Below are 18,883 nucleotides of genomic sequence, written 5' to 3'. Positions count from 1 at the left end.
GGGGAAACAGACGGCGCACTCAGCGAGCATAGTGGTGGGTCTACCACCTGCGCTCATTCAAAGCCCTGTTGCGAAGTGCAAAGGGTAGTCGCGTGGTTTGGATTAGCGGCGAACGGCACAGCGTTTGGGGAGGGGGAGAGCGGGGAGGGCGCCCCTTGGCGGCGACGAATAAAACAAGTGGGAGGGGGAGGTAGTGAGGGAGCCGTAGCCGCGCGTGCCGCCCTCCTCCCACCCTTAGAAAGACGCTTCACTCCGTTTCCTTTCTGCCGACGCACGAGCGGGCTAGGGCGGCGGCGTTCGCCGCTCTAGCCCTGCCGCGGCCGATGCTGCTGCGTTCGGGACGCCGCCCCCGGAAACACCAGGTAACGGCTGGCAGAATCGCTGGTTTCACTCTTTGTAGAGACACGCGTGTGAATTCAAGTGGCATCGCATGTGTAATCGTTGTGAGCGTCGCTTACAGCTTCGCAGTCTAACCACCTTCACATCGCGGATTGTAGCCAATTTTTTTAAAGAATTAATCCAATTTTGTCGGTTTGATGCACAAAAAACACAACTCGGCTGCTAGACGCGTCGTATGAAGGGCTGCGGAATAATTTGTACCACATGGCGATCTTTAACGCGCTCCAAATTAGACACGCGCGCCACACGGTTTTTTCGTGTTTCCCAAACACCGGAAAGATGGTCTCTATGGCCAGGATCGAACCCGCGTCCGTGGGTTCAGCAGTGAAACGGTTTAGCCACTGAGCCACCGAGGTGGGTTGGCAAAAAAGCTGTCGTCTCTAACGCTTGGGGATAAATGTAGGCCGTTTTATGACTCATGAGATGCCATTTTGTGAGACACCACTGGTCTACCCTAAATTCGTCTTGGCCGAAAAATCCAAAAGCCGCAGGGCAATTGTAACTCGTGCTCTAGCGCACATAGGCTTAAAGTTATGTTACGTTTTGCAGCTAAGGGAACACAATAAAGGCGGCAAGTGCAACACCCTTCTGCATAGTTCATCCATATTGAATGAAGCTCTACAAGTTCTTTTGCCACTCCTCATAGCAGAAACCTGGGCCTATTGGCAGGAGTAGGGTGCCAGAGAACGAGTGTAACTAGCATTCAGGTGCGCGTATATTATGAGAACATTTGGCGTATTTGTGAGCAGTAGTTCTGACACGGGGCCTTCAATGCGTATTCTTCAATATCCGACAGCCACCTTTTTGCAGTGAAAAAAAGCTTTTGCAATCCGATACAAATATGTCTGCTTTATTAAAGAAGACACCCAGGACACCTAGAGAGTTTTTAAACAGGAAAGCATTACTGTCGAGCCTCCTCACTGAATCAAGACAATCAATCAATCAACTGTGTATATCTTCGTAGAGTACGTTTTTGAAATTTTGATAGGTTGAATCTCTCAGCCAAGGGATGTTGTTTTACTTTGCCGTTGCATTTCAACAAACAATGCCCACACCCCTCTACAATGCATTGGCGCTTGACGGTATGTGAAATAAATAAATAAATAAATAAATAAATAAATAAATAAATAAATAAATAAATAAATAAATAAATAAATAAATAAACGTCCATTTGAACGCAGCTGAGTGCTCCTTCGAGCGGGTATGTGGACATCGTAGCCAATGGCACTTGATGAATAGGCCGTGAATCTCTGACGGCTTCCGTCGTCGTTACTGACCAAATCCAGGGGGGGGGGGGGGGGGGGGAGCGAGAATTTCGGTCAGTTATGTGGGCGTAGCAGCAAAGGGGGCATTGGTAAATCGGCTGTGAACTTCTGACGGAAGCTGTCCGCGTGATTTACCAATCCCCTTTAGAGGGTGTGTCATAATTACGGGTCGGTATGCTGTTCACGCTGAAAATACTTGGCTTACGAGCCGTACCATGTCTCCCGATGGCGACGTCGACGCGTGCACCGGCGCAGGCTTCTTCTATGAATGGGCCGCACGACTTCGCATTGAAACCGTGTGCATAAGAAATTTCGCGGACAGTCATACTTAGCCTTCCAGTTTTGTGGAGGTAGTGTCGCAGGAGCACATGGATGGGATTCTGCGGCAAGTAGCTTCAGTGAGCTCCATGTCGAGGTCGACATCGACATCGACATCGACATCGACATCGGCATCGGCGACATCGGCGCAAAACTCGCAAAACATCGGCGCAAAAGTCGACATCGGCGCAAAACTCTTCGACGAACCCAGCCAAAATAAATTCTTTCTCGCTCTCATCTCGTATACTTCGAGATCCTATGAAAGTTTGTGTTTACTTATAGTTTAAAGCTTAGGGGCGTAACTTTGGCCGAAGGTTGCTGCGTTGCATTGCAGTCTAAAGTTCTTTTTTTTTTACATGTACTGTACCTCCTGTGCAACATAATATACAGTACATGTGCCTTCTGCATGGTACATGTACTGTACTGTACTGTACGTCTACATTTTACGTGTACTGTACATCGTAAAAGTGCATGCATCATGTATTTTACATGTACAGTGAGGTCCACTCTACGCATCCGCTCACATCCTTCGTGTGCGAAATCCCTCAGCTGTTGCAAGCTGAGCGGAGCGCCGTAGCAGACGATAGAGCGGCTTCTCCCGCCTCGTGCGGTCAGTGCGCATGTGCCGGCTGTCTCCGATTCTCGCCACTTCTCGGACGCGCTCGCCGTTTCCCTTTAACAGTGGACCCCACTTACCTTCTGCGCAACCGAATTGTTTTAAAAGTGACTTGTTGGCACAAGTTTTTTTTTTTTTTTAATTTTTTGCCAAGTGACGGACGAGGGATCCGTATCCTTGCAAGCTGAATCGTGTTTTCTGCCTTAACGAGCGCTGAAAAAGCATTCTCTAAAGGAACGAAAAACGCAAAGTGCTACACACATTACTCAGGACATTTAGAATCGCAGGAAGCCCGGTCAGCGCCGACGTGTCCCGTTCGCCAACTGTGCATTCAGTGCGGACTCTTGATTGCGATAACATTTCCGTTTATATCGCATTGCAAGTTCGCTCAATAAATGCAAACTGTTGCAGTCTGCATCCCTTCGCTTCACGGCAAGTCTCAACGGAGCTTCTTCGCGAGCTTCTCAGGCCATAAACAGACCAGCGACAGCAGGACGGCGACGCGTGCACTACCGAGTCGTTGCGCCATTTGCGTCTGTGCTCGCTTGTGCGGCAATATCACGCGGCCGTATAGAATAATTAACCACTGGGAAATCCTACTGGGTGCTGGAAACTTCCGGTACTCTCTATTTCTCGTGCGGTATCGCGTGACTGGCTGTCCGGGTCGTTTTTCGTGACGTTTTCGGACGCGCAGCCAATCCCGCGAGACCGCACGAGAAATCAACGCACCGGAGTTTTCCGGCACTCAGTAAAATTTGCTTCCAGGGCGTGACAAGGTTTTGCAGAAGCGCCACGATAAGGCACATTACTCGTAAGCTGGCGCAAAAACCACATCACATTAATATATCGGTCAAAGGCAATAATGACGTATTATTTTTGTAGTGCATGAACTTTAATTTTTCCAAAGGCTGCCGCCTCACTGGAACCTTGGGACTAATTTTAGCCCAAAATAAACAGGGCCTTTGAAACCGTGATCCGTTAAAGGCAGATGGCCATATATACCGCTGTCATAAACAGTTAATATTAACAATTTCAATTACCTCACTACTGAAGCGCCCTTGGATGTGGCTTGGCCGCATAAGCTATGGTCTTTCTTTAATTAAATGTTTTTACTGGCGTTCTTGTTCACAGAAACAACGTAAAGCTACAGTAAGCAATGAAGAGTTCCAATGTATTCAAAATTCTAAACCCTTTCGAAAAGGAAGCAGCCACTAAATACCATCAGATGTTTTAAAATCAATTCCGTCATACTTTTTCAACAACGCTAACAAACGTTTTAGGAGGTTTTCGGTGGGTACTTGCGGCAGCAGTTCTAAAATGAAGATAAGGGCTTGCGAGTAGACAAAAGATACACATACATTTTGTTGACTCGTGTGCAGGACTGCGTTGTCAGGACCTCTACCCCCTGAGAGGCATCCTTAGACCAAGATGCCTTGTTGCTGGATGGCCGTTCCCGCCAGCTCCACACTAATCGCTAGTCCGAGCGCTTGGAGCTGGCCAGATTCTTAGCCCACTGCTCATAGGTAGGGTTGGGATTATAAGTAAGAGTAGGGATTTGTTGGCACTCCCATACCAGGTGGTATAGGGTACCCGCTACAGTGCAAAAGTGCGGTACTTAGCGTGTACCAGGGCGTTATGCCGATATGAATTGGTTTGTAGAAGTCGGAAAGCGGTTGCTTCGTCGCGTGTTAGTTGTGGATGAGGTGGTGGGAAGCGACGGCGGTCGTTTCTGTAGTGCACTCTAAGAAAAAAGGGTAGAAAAAGGGGAGGAAATCGAGGGTTTTCTCCTCCGGACCAGCGAGATTCTCCCTTTAGCTCGTTACACGTAGCGCCCTCTGTACGGCCTCTACGAAACACCGAAACGGGGGAGGAAATATTCTCCCCTGTCGTCTGCAATCTGCTGTCGGGGCCGACGCCGAAAACGAAACCCTTCATCGTTGCCCTGTGGCTTTCGCCGATCGGGCGCATACGACGAATATGAGCAACACCACCCCTGCGGTGTGCTGCTTGCTTGTTTTCTCGCCGTCTTTTTGTTATTATTACCATCTGCTCGCCGCGCTAACGCACGGCTCGCCAGCCGTGTGTTTGAAGCACATTCTGTGGGCACCGCTGCATGTTTCCTGTGTTCGACTCGCCTGCGCCCTGTTCAACGTTACCACTGCATTTGTGGACGTTTTATATTGACGCCCAAGGGCAAAAGAGGTCAGCGATTATAGTAAAGTGCCACTTTTTTCGTCAACGAGCACGGACCGCAGCATAATGACGCATCAGTTACCAATAACAAAAGACCCCCATTCGGTAACATCTTGGCTGAATGGTTGCCAGACCAGTGGTGCGCTCTACGCTATAAGAGCGAAGGCGAGGCAATGAGTGTCATTACCCAAACATACCGGCCGTACTGTTTCGTGAAACGTTTTTTTTTCTTTTAGCTATTTTACTGCTTCTTACAAAACCTCAAATTAATACAAGTTTGCAATTGCATGGGTTACATTTGATGAAATAACAAAACCCACCTAAGGCTTACGCACTGCCGTGGGTTATCGAAACAAGCAACGATCTCACTGTTCCTACCTGCATTCTCGGCGATCAGGGTTATAAATACTTCGTCGCCGTGTCAATGTTTAGTTGTGGCTTGTGATCATGCGGACATGGGAAAAGTGTACTATATGTTGTGGTGTGTATACGTGTATTATGCTTGCGATGTTGTGTGTTGCGTGTATTGTACGTTGGCAATGCCTTTAATGAAGTGTATGCCGTTATGTTGTGCTATGTTTCTTCCCAATATGTGCCCGCCCAAATGCGGCCTCCGTGATGTTGGCTATATAATATAAATACGTTATCCATAAAGGAAACCAAGGAAGCGCCTTAGAAGTTAAGTGCCCACTGATGGTGATGCTTCGTAGCTGCCCCTCCCCACCCCTACTTTTTTTTTTGCGTCATCTATCGGTCATTTTAAAACGTTTACGATTGCTTTACTTCGAGCACGCTAGAGGGCGAGCATTGTTGAGGATGCGACAGCGACGGATACGTTTTTCGTGTTGCCTGCATTGCCTTTGCACTGAGATTTACGATTGCAGACGATCCGCGTTTTGATGCATCGGTTGTAGCAAGGTAAGACGACTAACAACAACTGGTTGTTCTCAAACGGCCGCATTGAATGCTTGTGAACTCGTGTGCGGTGAACGGCAGGGTTACGAGCCTTTCGGAAATAAAGCCGGCATTTTGAAAGCAATCGGTATGACTTCTACTGTGTTTACGGCGGCGCGTTCGCTCTGAACGCGTAGGCGGGGCGCGCAGCGAGGCGAATGCAAGGAGCGCATAGACGATTGGCGACATCGCTTGCTAACCGCAGTTCTGGTGCTCGGTAGGTAATTTCTTGGTTATTTTAGCGCATTTTAAGCGCACATAACCACAGTAACCTACGTATTTGTACTTCCTCGATCCTCAAACCGATCAGCTCGCTACGCCTTTCTCCCATGACAATCCTTGCTTGGGCGACGCTGCCAGGGGAGGAACGCTCCTCCATTAGCTCACGAAAGGGGGAAACCTTCCTCCACTCCTAGGGGTAGAAATGCGCTCCTCCCCCTTAAAGGGAGAATCTTTCAACCTCTTAGGGAGCAATATATGATACATTCCTGTTTCACCCTTAAGGGAGAAACTACCACACCCTTTTTTCTTAGAGTGTGGTCGAAAATTTCTATGTATGTGTGTATGTGTGGTGCGGTGGTGGCTTTAAAGAGACACCAGCTTTTTTTATGAAGAATGTTAGCAGGCAGTAAATCAGACTGCAAAAGAGTACAATTATCACTTTCGATTGAAGGCAAAGGGTCTGTATTAAATACAACTGAAAAAAATGAACAAACAAAAACACAAAATTTCATTCGTTACGCCGGGCCAACGCACGTTAACGAAACTAGATCCATGTCTACATATGGGCAGCGCAGCTTCTCCGCGAACTCTGGACTTGCCCCGTCTTAAGCGACTTACACCGGAAGTTGTATTTATTGACTGCACTAAATATGCCGTGATAAATATACGCATTATATTAACCATCTTGCTGAGGAGCAGTCGCCTCTATGCTGGCTTTCCTTGCTCCCCGTTCTGTCATCAAATCTACAGATTCCGTAGCCAGAGCTGAAGATACGCCTCTATGTCGCACAGTTGGGGTATAATTCTCAGGAAAGGGAATCTTCCATCGATAACCCATAACAAACGGGGTTGGTCTTCAATCACCAGCTTTCGCCGGTAGGAGCGAATAGGGTGTGTCGGAACCCGGCTTTGTAACACGGCTAGGAAAAAGAAAAGCCCAATACACAATTATAGTTGACGCAGCACAAAATGTATTGTGGTTGTGATATGGAATAAAATCGAATGCAGTGTGATTAGGAGCAAAACAAATTAGGAGCCATTCTACTCGGTGAGGGTGGATACAACCAGCGAAGGTATGAAAAATAAATGCCACGCACGGTTAGATAATGTATATGCAGTTATGTTCCTCATCATTTTGCTAATGGTAGTGGCTATGGCTGGGTGGTAGTGGTGGTGATTTATTAACAAAGGAGGGAAGAGAAAAGGCCTGGGGATATTGTTGAACTTAACGGGGAGTTCACCCTCATACGACTCAGTCCAGGGAAGGGGATTGGGGCTTCAAAGGATAGGAAGAGAGAAGGGGGAAGAGGAGAGCGGTAGGAGAGTGGGAGATAGTCTATATCGCGTTCGTTTAGTCCATGACTCGATGGCTACAAACGCAGCGCTAGTCCTGTTGTAACCAGGAAGTTGACAACAGGACTAGGCTTTGGGCACGGAGAAAGAAGTATTTCAGGAGGGGTATCTGCCGAGCTAGGACAGCGCGAGCGGATGGCGCGTTAATGTCACTGTCTGTAGAGGAGGAAATGCAGCTTGCGGAGCAGAACAACAGAAGGCGCGTCAAGCACGTTGCCATAGTTTTCATGTTCTTCTACGGACGCGACACACAAAAATCGTAATATGATCGAATATATCGTGCAAATGGCCAGATTTCTTTTTGTAAAATAACTAAATAGAAGTGCTGGGCATTTTAGCAGCAACTATTAATAAATACTTCCCTAGTTACAAGCCGTACCGCGCTTGAAACGAAGCACTAGAAGGAATCCCGGAGCAGACGACGTCTGCCGACACCGCCTTCCCACCACGGGTGGTTCACTATCACCGCTCCCACGGGCGGGTTCTGAGATTTGCGCGCGCTTTTCAGATTGCACAGGCAGGGCGGCGAAGTTAGGACAGTCTGAATATGAACTAATGGCATAGAGGATAACAACCATCATTCACTGGAACTAATCATACCTAGATTCTCAACCACATGTCTCTTTTTGTAGGTTTCGCGTTCTAAAAATCAAAGCCCCTTTGTCTTACGACAACGTTGTTTGATGCGCGAAGATTTCTTCAACCGACTCCAATGAAAGTTCAGTCACGCGAGGGATTCTTCGGCCTCGTCTGCGGCCTGCCCACGACGACAGCTGGATATGCACTGGCTGACCTTGAACCGGCGCGCCTTTTCCCTTCGGCACCTCGCGACAGAGGGCGCGTCGGTGCCGTGCCCGGCGCCGTGACTTTATCGCGCCGCCGGAGGAAGCCCTGTTGCGCCTCCTGAATAATTCTTGCTCCGTGGCTTTGGGATTGCTGAATGAAAATTCGAATGTCTAGAGTTTTGTCCTAGCCGACCAACATGGGGTTGTCCGTTTCCCTCCCCCAGATGCCATGTATGTATATACAGCAGAATGTAATTCTGTAACGCTTACAAGTTCACTGTGAGCTAACTAATTTTGACAATTAAATGAAACTAGGAGAAATGATATAGTCGTCCTAGCGGCCAATTGTCATATAATCGTGTTCGGGAAAGGTTTGATAAGACGAGAGTTACAGCTGTTTTCTGCTCAGCATTCGCTATAAAGTTGGCTTTGCCGCGAGGCGTTTTCGCCACCCCCGATTTGTCAAATTGCAGACACAAAAAATCCACGGAAATCTAGCCATACACAGCTTCGCTGAAAAATAAGTACCCGTTCAACAGATCACTTACCGCTAATTCTGCCGCCAACCAAAAACGCTTAAAAATGCGCTACACATAGCCCAGCAGACACCATTCGGTCTTGGATTCTGCACGCATTCTGCATACCTAAAGCGAATACGCTCTTGCGCATATACATGCATGCAGTTAAAATAGGCTCGGAACAAGGCGCTCTTTCGTGTGGTGGCGCTGCAGTCCCTTTCGGCCGGCCCGTGTGGAGCACAGACTTGCTCCTAACGGTGCGCCGTGTTGACAGGGCAGATTACTTGCACAAATAGTGTGGGACGGTTCCAAAGTTGCTTCTTAGCGTTCAGGGCAAATGATGGCTAAGCACCATGAACAGGTTGAAGCTGTTCGTCGCGGCCAACATTTGAGCACCATTTCGTTTACAGCAGCGCAGGCATGCACTTCTACAGCAACCTTTGGCCGCTATATCGCCCCCTTCCCCACCAGCGCAAATTTATTTCCACGTGGAGATGTATCCTGACCAACGAGGGAGACCTTTAGCTCCTGGTAGCCACGTCAGGTAGGGATCGCAGCCAAAGCTATTTGTGTAGGCGGCGCTCGCCGTGCCACCCATCGATCGAAGGGGTGGTACGGTAACGGGGTCCGCAGCTTTTGATGTCAAAACAGAGCTGGTGCTTTTGACAAAGAGCCTTATTATTGCAATATTTCTACTGGTGATGTTTCACTGACAACTTTCAAATGTGTTCTAAGCCCCTGTGACGTTATTTGGGTCGCTCAAAAGCTCAAATCTACAATACTTGAAGTTATAAAATTTGCGATTTAACTTAATATTTTGCTGCGGCAGGAACTTGGTTACATCAAGGTTTGACTGGTTAGGGTCAGAGGGTCCTCCCCTGGTCCAACCTCTGCCGGCTTCCCTCTCCCACTCGACTAGGAAGGGTCACTCAGCCCGCCTTCCCAAACTTTTCCTTGATAATTGAATGATGAAAAGTCGATGTCTGCCGCTCTTTCAATATTTGAATTTTTTCGTTTTTTTTTTCGGCAGTCTTGAGTGGTTTTGCTCTTATCCCCAGCTCATTCACTTGGCTCCGAAATTTTTTGGCACGTCTCTATGTTTTCCCGTATTCGCGACAGGCAGCACTCACTTCCGCTTCTTGTTTTTGCTTGCATACATGTCTTTACACTTCAACTTTTCTTTCCTTCAAGGGACCCAATTTTAAAGCTATCTCATCCTGCGGCATCCCTGGCCTTTGGCCCGCCTGAGCACTCTGAACGCCTTTCTACGCCTGTCTATAACCTCCTCGATTTCCTCGTTCCACCATCTTCTTCGCTTTCCCTTTCCCCTCCACCGATTTTCCCTATCTGCCTTCTTTATTTTCCCTTGTATACCCTTGATGAGTTTGCAATACCCCATTCTTCCCCAAGATTTCCCTCTATGCCCACCCCTATGCTTCTTTGGCAGCGTCCGCTCTTTGCTTATTGGTGAACTTTTCGTATTGCACTTAATATTCTGGTTCTTCACTTCTCAGTCGATTAAAATTCTGGACAACACGTTTATGATCGCTGCCTAGACTGCGAAGTCGTTCCTCATCACTACTAATGTAGGCAGGCTGGTAGGTGAGTAGAGGTTTCTTCTGAACATTATACAAGACGTGAAGCGCACACAACGAATCACAAAGAAGACGTCTTTGTCTCCTGACGAAGTCATCATTTCGTTTTTGCCCATCAGACAACGTGAAGACATGATGACGGACGAAGTTATGAATCGCAAGATGACTTAGACGAGAAATAGCGGTACAATCTAAAACATGCAACACCAATCAAAACCCTTCCGAGTATTAACCAAGGCAAACGAGTACAGGTAAGAAACTACAGTGTACAGCATTTGCAAAAGGCTACCATTGTGTGGCATAGCACATGAATAAAATAATAAAATAATGTAAAAACTCGGGATGTACAAAATTACTGGTGCCTTTCCTTTTCACGAAAAAACTGAAATAATAACTTACATTCATGGTTGTAGCCATAAATGTCGCAAATAAATTTTTTAACTGACTAATGAATTGAATTTATTTATACCATTCTATTAAATAAAGATACGCGTTGCAGAATCAGATTCCCGTCTTATCAACTGTTTGAACGGCAAAATTCATTGTGGGCCTTAGCGCAAGGAGTAATTTAGTGCGTAATCTATACAACACATCCATCAGCAAAAATTTGTTAGAAATTGAAGTGAAGTAACATTCAATTTTACGAAAAGGTAGGATATCTAAATAAAACCGATGTAATTAGTGGTAAGGTGACATGTTCATGTCCCGAAACTGATTTCCGGCAAGTGCAGGTGTCGGGGGAGATACACGTCTACGTCGAAAGCATTAGTTCTACGTGTTTCATGTAGTGCGTGGGTTACAGAAAATCGTTGTGCGGTGCATCGAATTGCACTGAAAATGGGAGCACGCGCAGGGAAAGAGGAGCAGTGCCAGAGGAGAGTTTTCACCTAGGGCTGCGGAGCGCGCGTGGAGAGAGAATCCGCTGCCGCACGAGCAATTCGAGCCGCCTTGAGAGGTGAGGGTGCTGGTTCGGGTCTGTTGGTAAAACATGACAAAGAACTGAAGCGGTAGGACAACGGGGCAAGCGAGTCTTGTTGCCGCGCCTTGTGTGTGTTGACTCGCTTGTCCCGTTGTCATAGCGCTTCAATTCTGTGCTATGTCGAAAGGTAAAGGCGCCAACGGGAGGCTCCTGGCGATCGCGAACGAGCGGAACGAGCTTCCGATAGGGTGCTGCCCGGGTGGCTGGCCAAATGGTGGCAGGCGTGGCCGCAAATTTCAACAGAGAGTCCAACAGGTCATCAACAGAAAGTCCAACCAGGCTTTTGCCTTCACATTCTTAGAAAGTTCTATGTAAGCATCGTAAATCTTTAAGTAATTTTTCGGAGTGAAAAAAAAAGAAAATGACCGGGATCTGTCTGGTTGCAGGTTCTGTATACGAGATGGCAGTAAAGGAGATCAGAGTTAACAACGAAAAAGTGTAACTTCTTTTTAGCTCGCACTGGTAAGAGGTACATTAATCTATGTATTAGTCCAACCGATCGGGATACTTTATTTCTCACACTGTGAACGGAGTGAGTCCTACATAAATCAGACCTAAAAGGGGCCCCTAAAATTGACGAGAGGTAACGGTAATTAACTGTTAATCTCTTGCTTTCAAATTCGTGTGCTTGTTTCTTTAACTAAAGATATCAACTTTGGACTTTTTCAACATTGGTGCAAACGTGTAATTTTCAAAGCGAGTCATTTTCACGTTGTAGTGATCGGAGAGTAGGACCAAAAAAAAAAAAAAAAAACTTCTGTGTCGTTAGCGTAAAGGATAGTATGACGAAGGAAATAGGTGGGTACAATATCATTATATGCGAGGAAGACCAAAGAACCCGAAATACAGCCTTGTAGGAATGAATCATTCATATCATAAATTTTGATTTAGTTTCATAAAACCATGTGTATTTTGTCCTGCACGTCAACTAGTTTTTTGGTTAGATTATTCGTTGCTCCACGAACACCGTAAATTACTGATGTTTGAATTAGTATAGTATCATGCTTTATAGACCAAAGGGCTTTTGCAAATTAAAACATATCACCATGTGAGCGGTTACTTCTCACATTTATATGATATTGTCTTTTTCATATGTAGTTTAACAAACAGCTAAGTTTTTCTGTAGTTCCTTGACATCTTGTGCATAGCCATTAATAATGGGAATTGGAAAACACGACTGACTCAGAACACTTTCTCCAAAAAAAAAAGCTTTGAGTTTTGTATGTATTATATCTGAATCAAAGAGCTCCATACTCCACCTTCTAAAAATATTACCGTATGCTCACCTCTGTAGTTTTTTCTTGTAAATGCTGTTTAGAAATTTCTTAGCAATATCTGTATCAAATGTAGATACGCTTGTTCGGTTGGTATTCCAATTAGAAAGTTCTCTCTGTGTTTTGTTCCTGTTCTTGTCGCTATTGGTGTTGCTGTTGCCCCTGTTTCAACTTAATTGTAGAATGCGGAGTTATTACTCTGTATTGATGGCCGCGAACTGCTGTCTCATGTGCACTCCGCAGGCGCAGGCTTTGTCAGCAGATGTGTGTGTTACATTTTGACACGCCTCTGTGCGCATTATTTCATTCGTGAATTTACGTTCGAAATAAAATAAAATTGAAATTGAAATTGAAATTGAAATTAATTGCGTCATCATAGCCGACATCAAAAAGTCGGCGGGGAGGATGGTGTGAGGGGAACAGAACTCACGAATACAGTTTTTCTATTTAAAATACTTCTTAATTCGCGGAAGACACTGATAACATCGGCCGAGTATTGTGGACTTCAATCTGGTACGGTATTCAGGCAACGTTTACCACTCACTTCAGTGTTCATTGGAAACAACCGATTAGTCAAACTGACCGGGATACTGAAACCCCTTCAAATTTGACGTTCAGCGTCGAGGTCTGACGACAAGCTTAGTTGAAACAACAGGGATGTCCTCTCTAGGCTATGGCAGGTTTGAAGCCATTATACAATAAACAAACACGGTGAAAAGCTAAGTAAACATTTTTAAAGGAAAAGCCGATATAAAGATTTTTAAATTTAAAAATCAACATTTCTTTTTTGTTTTATGAAGGGCGGGGGGGGGTGCACAAAATTGGAATTGGCCAGACCAGGATGCCGTGGACAAAAGCAAAGGGCGTAGCTATACTTTTACAAGGCGCTAGCCCAATGCACAGGCCGTGGGATGGGCTCCGTTCACACCGGTTGCTGCCCAAACAATGCTTGGCCGCGCGGCTACCCGCCGTTCAGGCGGCGTGCCGATCACCAGAAAAAATAGGTGCTAGCTTTACTCGACGCAGCCAAACCGGAACACATCCACATCTCTAGAACTGAAAACGAAATTCCGCCGACTCCCTTGCTGTTTCCAGGAGTAGTATTTCCGATATGCCTGGGAAGTATAAAGCGCCGCATCGCGGTTGCTGAAATACGCGAGTGCCTCCACGCAGTGATCCTCGAATAGAAAAACTACCATCAAACATATCCCATGTCCGCGTTTGAACAGCTTCCTTTCGCGAATTTTTGGGAGACCGTGTTACTACACTTCACACGAAGTTTTTTCCGAAATGTTTGCGACATCCAAGCTGAAGCTTTGCACTTGCTATCTTCTCTTCCTTTCTATTTCCTTTGATTTCTTCCACGTTTTGAGTTAGTGGTAGTAGAATTAAAGCGTAACTGCATTAAGTCATATGTGAATTGAAGGCGAAAAAAAGGCGCGTGTTGAGCACTGTAGTGCTGTCAAAGTATGAAAGACAAATGTAAACCAACGTGCTCTTCAAAAAGTAAAAAGTAAAAGAAGAAATACTTATTAAATGACGCCCTGCCTCAAACATTTGTTTAACGCCTGTCGAAAGAAAATTTGACATTTTTTTTTACTGCTCAAACGTTGGCTTCCCTTCGGTAGCCGCAGAACTTGCTCGAACTAGGATCGATATTTTTTTAACTGGTTTTCCCTCGAGGCACTCTTGAATAACTTGCGTAACGCACGTAGAGTCCCGTTGTCAAACTGAGACTCGTTGGGCGCTTCAGCGCTGGTCATTTTCGCACTCAATGATGATAATGATTATTATCTGCATTTCATACAGACGCCCGAAATGCCGGAATGAGGATGCAGTTCCTATACCACGCTGCCTTTTAAGCGCTAAATAGACGTAGACAGCTAACCGCTTATGCATTCTGAACATTTTCGATGGCTACGCGGGGACACTAAATATAATTCGACACTGTGGTAAAAAAAGTAATGCCACCATTACCAATTCTACTTGTCATCTCGCCCTCGACGCCAGGCAAGCGATGAATCGTTCATCCTATGTCATCATCACACCTTGTCCGACTGGTTGAAAGAGGAGAAGGTTGACGAAGCGCGATCGGCGAGAATGACAGCCATTCCTCCCTTGGCTTCAGTTTTTCCTGAGCAATTAAACGTCTGTCTCCACCTTATCGGTTGAAATCGCAGTTTTGTCAGTGACAGTATATGCTTCGGCTTGCTAATTATTTCCACTAAATAGCATGGTGAGGACGGCGACCAGTTTTTGGGGACATTTTTAGCGCCCCGTCAACCATGTTGTTGTTTGTACTGTTGCTTCTTGAGGGCACTTAGGAACGTATTGCACATGTTTGCGTACTTTGTTCATGTAACCCACTCCCCTCTTCAATGCTTCAGGGATTTCAATGAATACCCGAATAAGCAAACGAAATATTTGAGGCACTAGAAATTTCTGGGTGGAACATCACGACGAAGGTACAGGAGTTAGGGATTTTTTTTTAAGTAACCGCAACGCGTTACTTTCATGCCGAGGTAATTTGGTGCCGTAGAGCGGTTCTTCAACTTTTGGGGTAGCGAGCAACATATATAGTTACTTCACTTGTCAACGCCTACAATACATACTGCGCCCATGTGTATTCACAAAAAAGGCGATGTTGTTTCGAACTAATAGGATATTTGAAGGTGTTCGAATAGGGCTTTTTGACTGCAAATGAAATACGAATCGTACAGTAGTGTTCTAAGATGGAACATAGATTGTTCTCAGCAGTTTCAGGAAAGCTTCTCCTCGGCTACTTTTGCTCCTTTCAGCATTTCGCTACTAAACAGTTGGTCATGACATTTTTTCGTACTTGGAGCGCCCTTAGCTTTTGTTCCTCTTTACGCGGAAAAAAGAGAGCTTAAAGAGCGCAAGGCAAAGTTCCTTGATGCCTTCCAAGAAAATGAATGACCCCATTGCCATATGAAAGCGAGCGAACATGCGTGAGGAAATATTAATCCAGTCGCGATATTCGCGGATCTTATGCGGATTCAGTTTAGCAGCGAAACTAGGGCACATTCCAGCTGATCGAACAATTTCCAAATGTATTTTGAGAACAAACACTGTGTTGATAACACTTTTTTATTGCAGTTTTTTTTTCTTTTCGGGCATTTTACTTTCTTGAATGCGTAATATTGTCCTTTTCTCCAGTTGCACAGCCGTCAATATTATCATCAAGACAACCTGTACAATTCAGCACGAGTGCAATTATCCCGAGTGCCCATTTTGAGGTAGCCCCGAGCAACAAAAGTAATATACTTCGGTCTCCCAGCAGCTAATCACCTCATTATAATTTATTCGATGTGTAGTATCAAGGGCTTTTTGTACGTTTTGTTTACCTATGTTGCAACTGAGATGACCTGCCTAACTTCTTCGCGAGTGGAAATAGCGTAACTTTGTCTATTAGATGCTTATATAGAGCATTAGAAAAAAAACGCTGAAAATTTATTGAAGGCTCATCGGACAACGCACCTTTATACTGATAAAACACGACAACTAGGTTGTATGCTTTCGAGAGAGCTGGGCTCGTATAAGTGAATCGTTAATTTGCCTCTTCTCATATAACGTTAGTTCGTGTAGTATGTCTAGCAGTAGCTTTATATGCGTGAGGTTCCCAAGCCCCTTCGTCTTGAAACTGCGACCACAGGCGTACCGTAGTAAGCTTAGTGAAATTTTGCAACCTTAGAAAATATTTCTGGGCGAAGCTGTGGTGCAGTTATGTTCTGCAGCATGCCGCATTATAAGGAGAATTACGGCTATCCTTCGCCAATTTTATAGCTTTAGGGCCGTCGCCGACTCCTGCAGCACCGTTTCTGAGTAAGCGGCTGTCTGTAGCGGTACGCCTCCCGCCTCACATGCGAAAGCAGACTACGTGCTCCTACTTGCTTCTCGTGCCTTTTTTTTGGATTGTTTCTCAACCAAAGAGATGGATTGTTGCGCAAGAAAGCGGCGCAAACACCCTGTCTACAGCTCCTCGGATGAGCGCGTGGCCAGCCTAATGGGCACCCCTTACGCCTGAGGTTGAAGCAGTCTGCAAGTGGTAGTTTTCGTAAATGAACGTCGTCTTTCAAATTCAGCTTGTATATTTAATTAACGGGACGCTGTCAGTTTCTTCGAATCACTTTTGTTTTGCTTAAAGTGCTCTCAATGTTTCATTTAGCTTAGAAACTGTTCACAAACACGCATCTTTTCACCGATGCGAGTAGTAAAAACAACCATTTTGTCAATACCTCTTGTTTATGAGCGCTGTTTTTGCTGAGGTGCTTCCTACATGCCCTGATGTGGCGCCTCTTATATACACACATTTTACCACGCTGCACTCTCCTAGTGAACGCCCACCTACACTAATGTACCCGCCCTCACTGCCCCGCATGCGGCGCGCTGGACACCCTCTTTCACTCCCTGTGCGAGTGTCCGCGCGACCCATTCCCAGAGCCCTGGACGTTGCGGGCACCTTTTGCCCCCCCCCCCCCCCCCCCCCACTCCCTACCTTTAACGTTATATTAAAATAAAGTGGTAACACCTACTTGCATATATTAGGTTTCAGCAGGAGTAAATGCTTAAAAAAGCGACGCTATAATATAGGCGCCAAGAAAGCATCACCAGAAAACTGACGTAAAAGCTTCTAGGACACCTGAGAACTTCATGATTTCTCGAATGAAAAAGCACTGCTGCCCAATTGACGAATTGGATCTCTCATTATAATCACCATATCCCTTTTTTGGGTGCCTCTCACCATTTCCTTAATCATCCCTTTCCCTCTGCGCCTTTTTTTTTCTTCTGCTGCGTCTCCTTTTTTTTTTCTGCCAAATCTGCCTTGTTAGACGTAGGCTTAACGTTACTTAGCCGTAAAGATGGGTCTTACGACGAGCCAAGCAATGTAAACCTCACCGTACTTACTCGGCAGATACCGGCCGGAGACATCAGAACTCCTAGCTCAGTGTTTGCCTTAACGCCCACCGGCACGTGTTTGCCTGCGTTCTCAGTGCTCAAGCGTCACCTATACCGGCAGCGCCGTACGATCGCAGGTAACAGTGAATGCCGCATTATGGCAGCTACTAACGTCAGGCCGGCACATACCCACATTGGCAACGACAAACAAAGAGGGCAAAAACGGGTACGTACAGTGCTTCGCACATTGTTCCTACTTCTGTAATTAGTGCACTGTAATGTGTATGCTGTAATTTGTTCGATTCCCACCCAGACCGAAATTTACACATTTGTTTCTCAGCTCAAGCACTTTACTTTGATTCTCTGCGGCGTCGGCCGGCCATCTCTTAGATTGAATGCCAATCTTTTTATTGCCCTGTCAAGTGATGCTTTTGCATTAAAATTGATGGTTAATAATACCACTTTCAGTTCGCATACTAGGACTCATTCGGCTGTTTCTTTGAAACGTCTACAGCCTCAAGCCAACAACGGACGTATTGCCTCATCTTCATTAAGCCTGATTATTTTATCCGCTTGTCATAGCGTAGGATATCAATGTCGTCAGCAGCCCCGCACTGCAGGATAAAACTCCCTTTCTGAGGCTTCCGACGCCACCTGCGTGCTTCAGCCGCATCCAAGTCTTGCGCCTCAATATGCGTATTTCATTGCTCTACCAAGTATTCTGGTACCAACGGTTTCTTGTACCATCCCTGGGTAGCCTCACTGTTACTTGTTTCTCGTTCGCACTACATACCGTTGTAAAATGCGTGTTTTCGCAATTTCTCCCACCATGTTTTCAGAATTTTTTTTTTCTGATCTAAAACATGACGCTCTCCATCTTTCGCCCCAGTGCACGTCTTCCCTTCCATGCTCCTTCGGCTGATGAGTCTTTTTTTAAAACCACTTTCGAAAAAAAAAGTGTTTTTGCTGTGTTGTTGTGTCCGAATGTTGACCGAAATCAAGGAATCAACGTTTTAGTAATCACACATAGAGGCAGCGCGTTCACTTTCCTTTTGTTTTTTTGACAACAACTGAGCCCTCGGCGGACGCATTTTTTGAAGTACATGGCAGGCAGTTCACAAATGATAAAAGGTGTCGTTGGTAGAGTGTGGTGTCTGATTAGGCCATCTGATTTTAGTTTGCGCTAGTTTCCGCGGGCTCCTTGGGTAATGGTGTTGTTGGAGAGGCTTACTATATAAGCGCGTCACCGCGCTGCTCGCGAAGGATATAAGCAGAAGATGATGAACGTTTGCGAGCGCTCACCTCAGGACAAGACGACCCAGCATTGAATTCTTCATCGGGTGCTGATCCCCTGGTATACATACTGCTTTCGTAGAATGTTCGTGAAATGTATGCACCATTGCTTGTCCAGGGCAGTGATTAATATCTGAGGTGTGATATTGCCAAGCGTACACTGACGTGCTGTCAGGTATAAGTGCTGCGCTAAATTATGCAA

General features: G+C 45.9%; 1 protein-coding gene across 2 annotated transcripts in view; it reads left to right on the top strand.

Annotated features, from left to right (window-relative positions):
* LOC144149619 (uncharacterized protein CG3556) overlaps positions 1-18,883 on the top strand; it is a 134,016-nt gene that overhangs the window by 81,560 nt on the left and 33,573 nt on the right. The window lies entirely within an intron of this gene.

The sequence above is a fragment of the Haemaphysalis longicornis genome, unplaced genomic scaffold (assembly GCF_048455015.1).
Source record: "Haemaphysalis longicornis isolate Haplotype H1 unplaced genomic scaffold, Haemaphysalis longicornis Haplotype H1 scaffold_1, whole genome shotgun sequence".
Classification (NCBI taxonomy): domain Eukaryota; kingdom Metazoa; phylum Arthropoda; class Arachnida; order Ixodida; family Ixodidae; genus Haemaphysalis; species Haemaphysalis longicornis.
The sequence above is the reverse complement of the archived record's forward strand: the minus strand, read 5'-3'. Positions and strand labels throughout refer to the sequence as shown.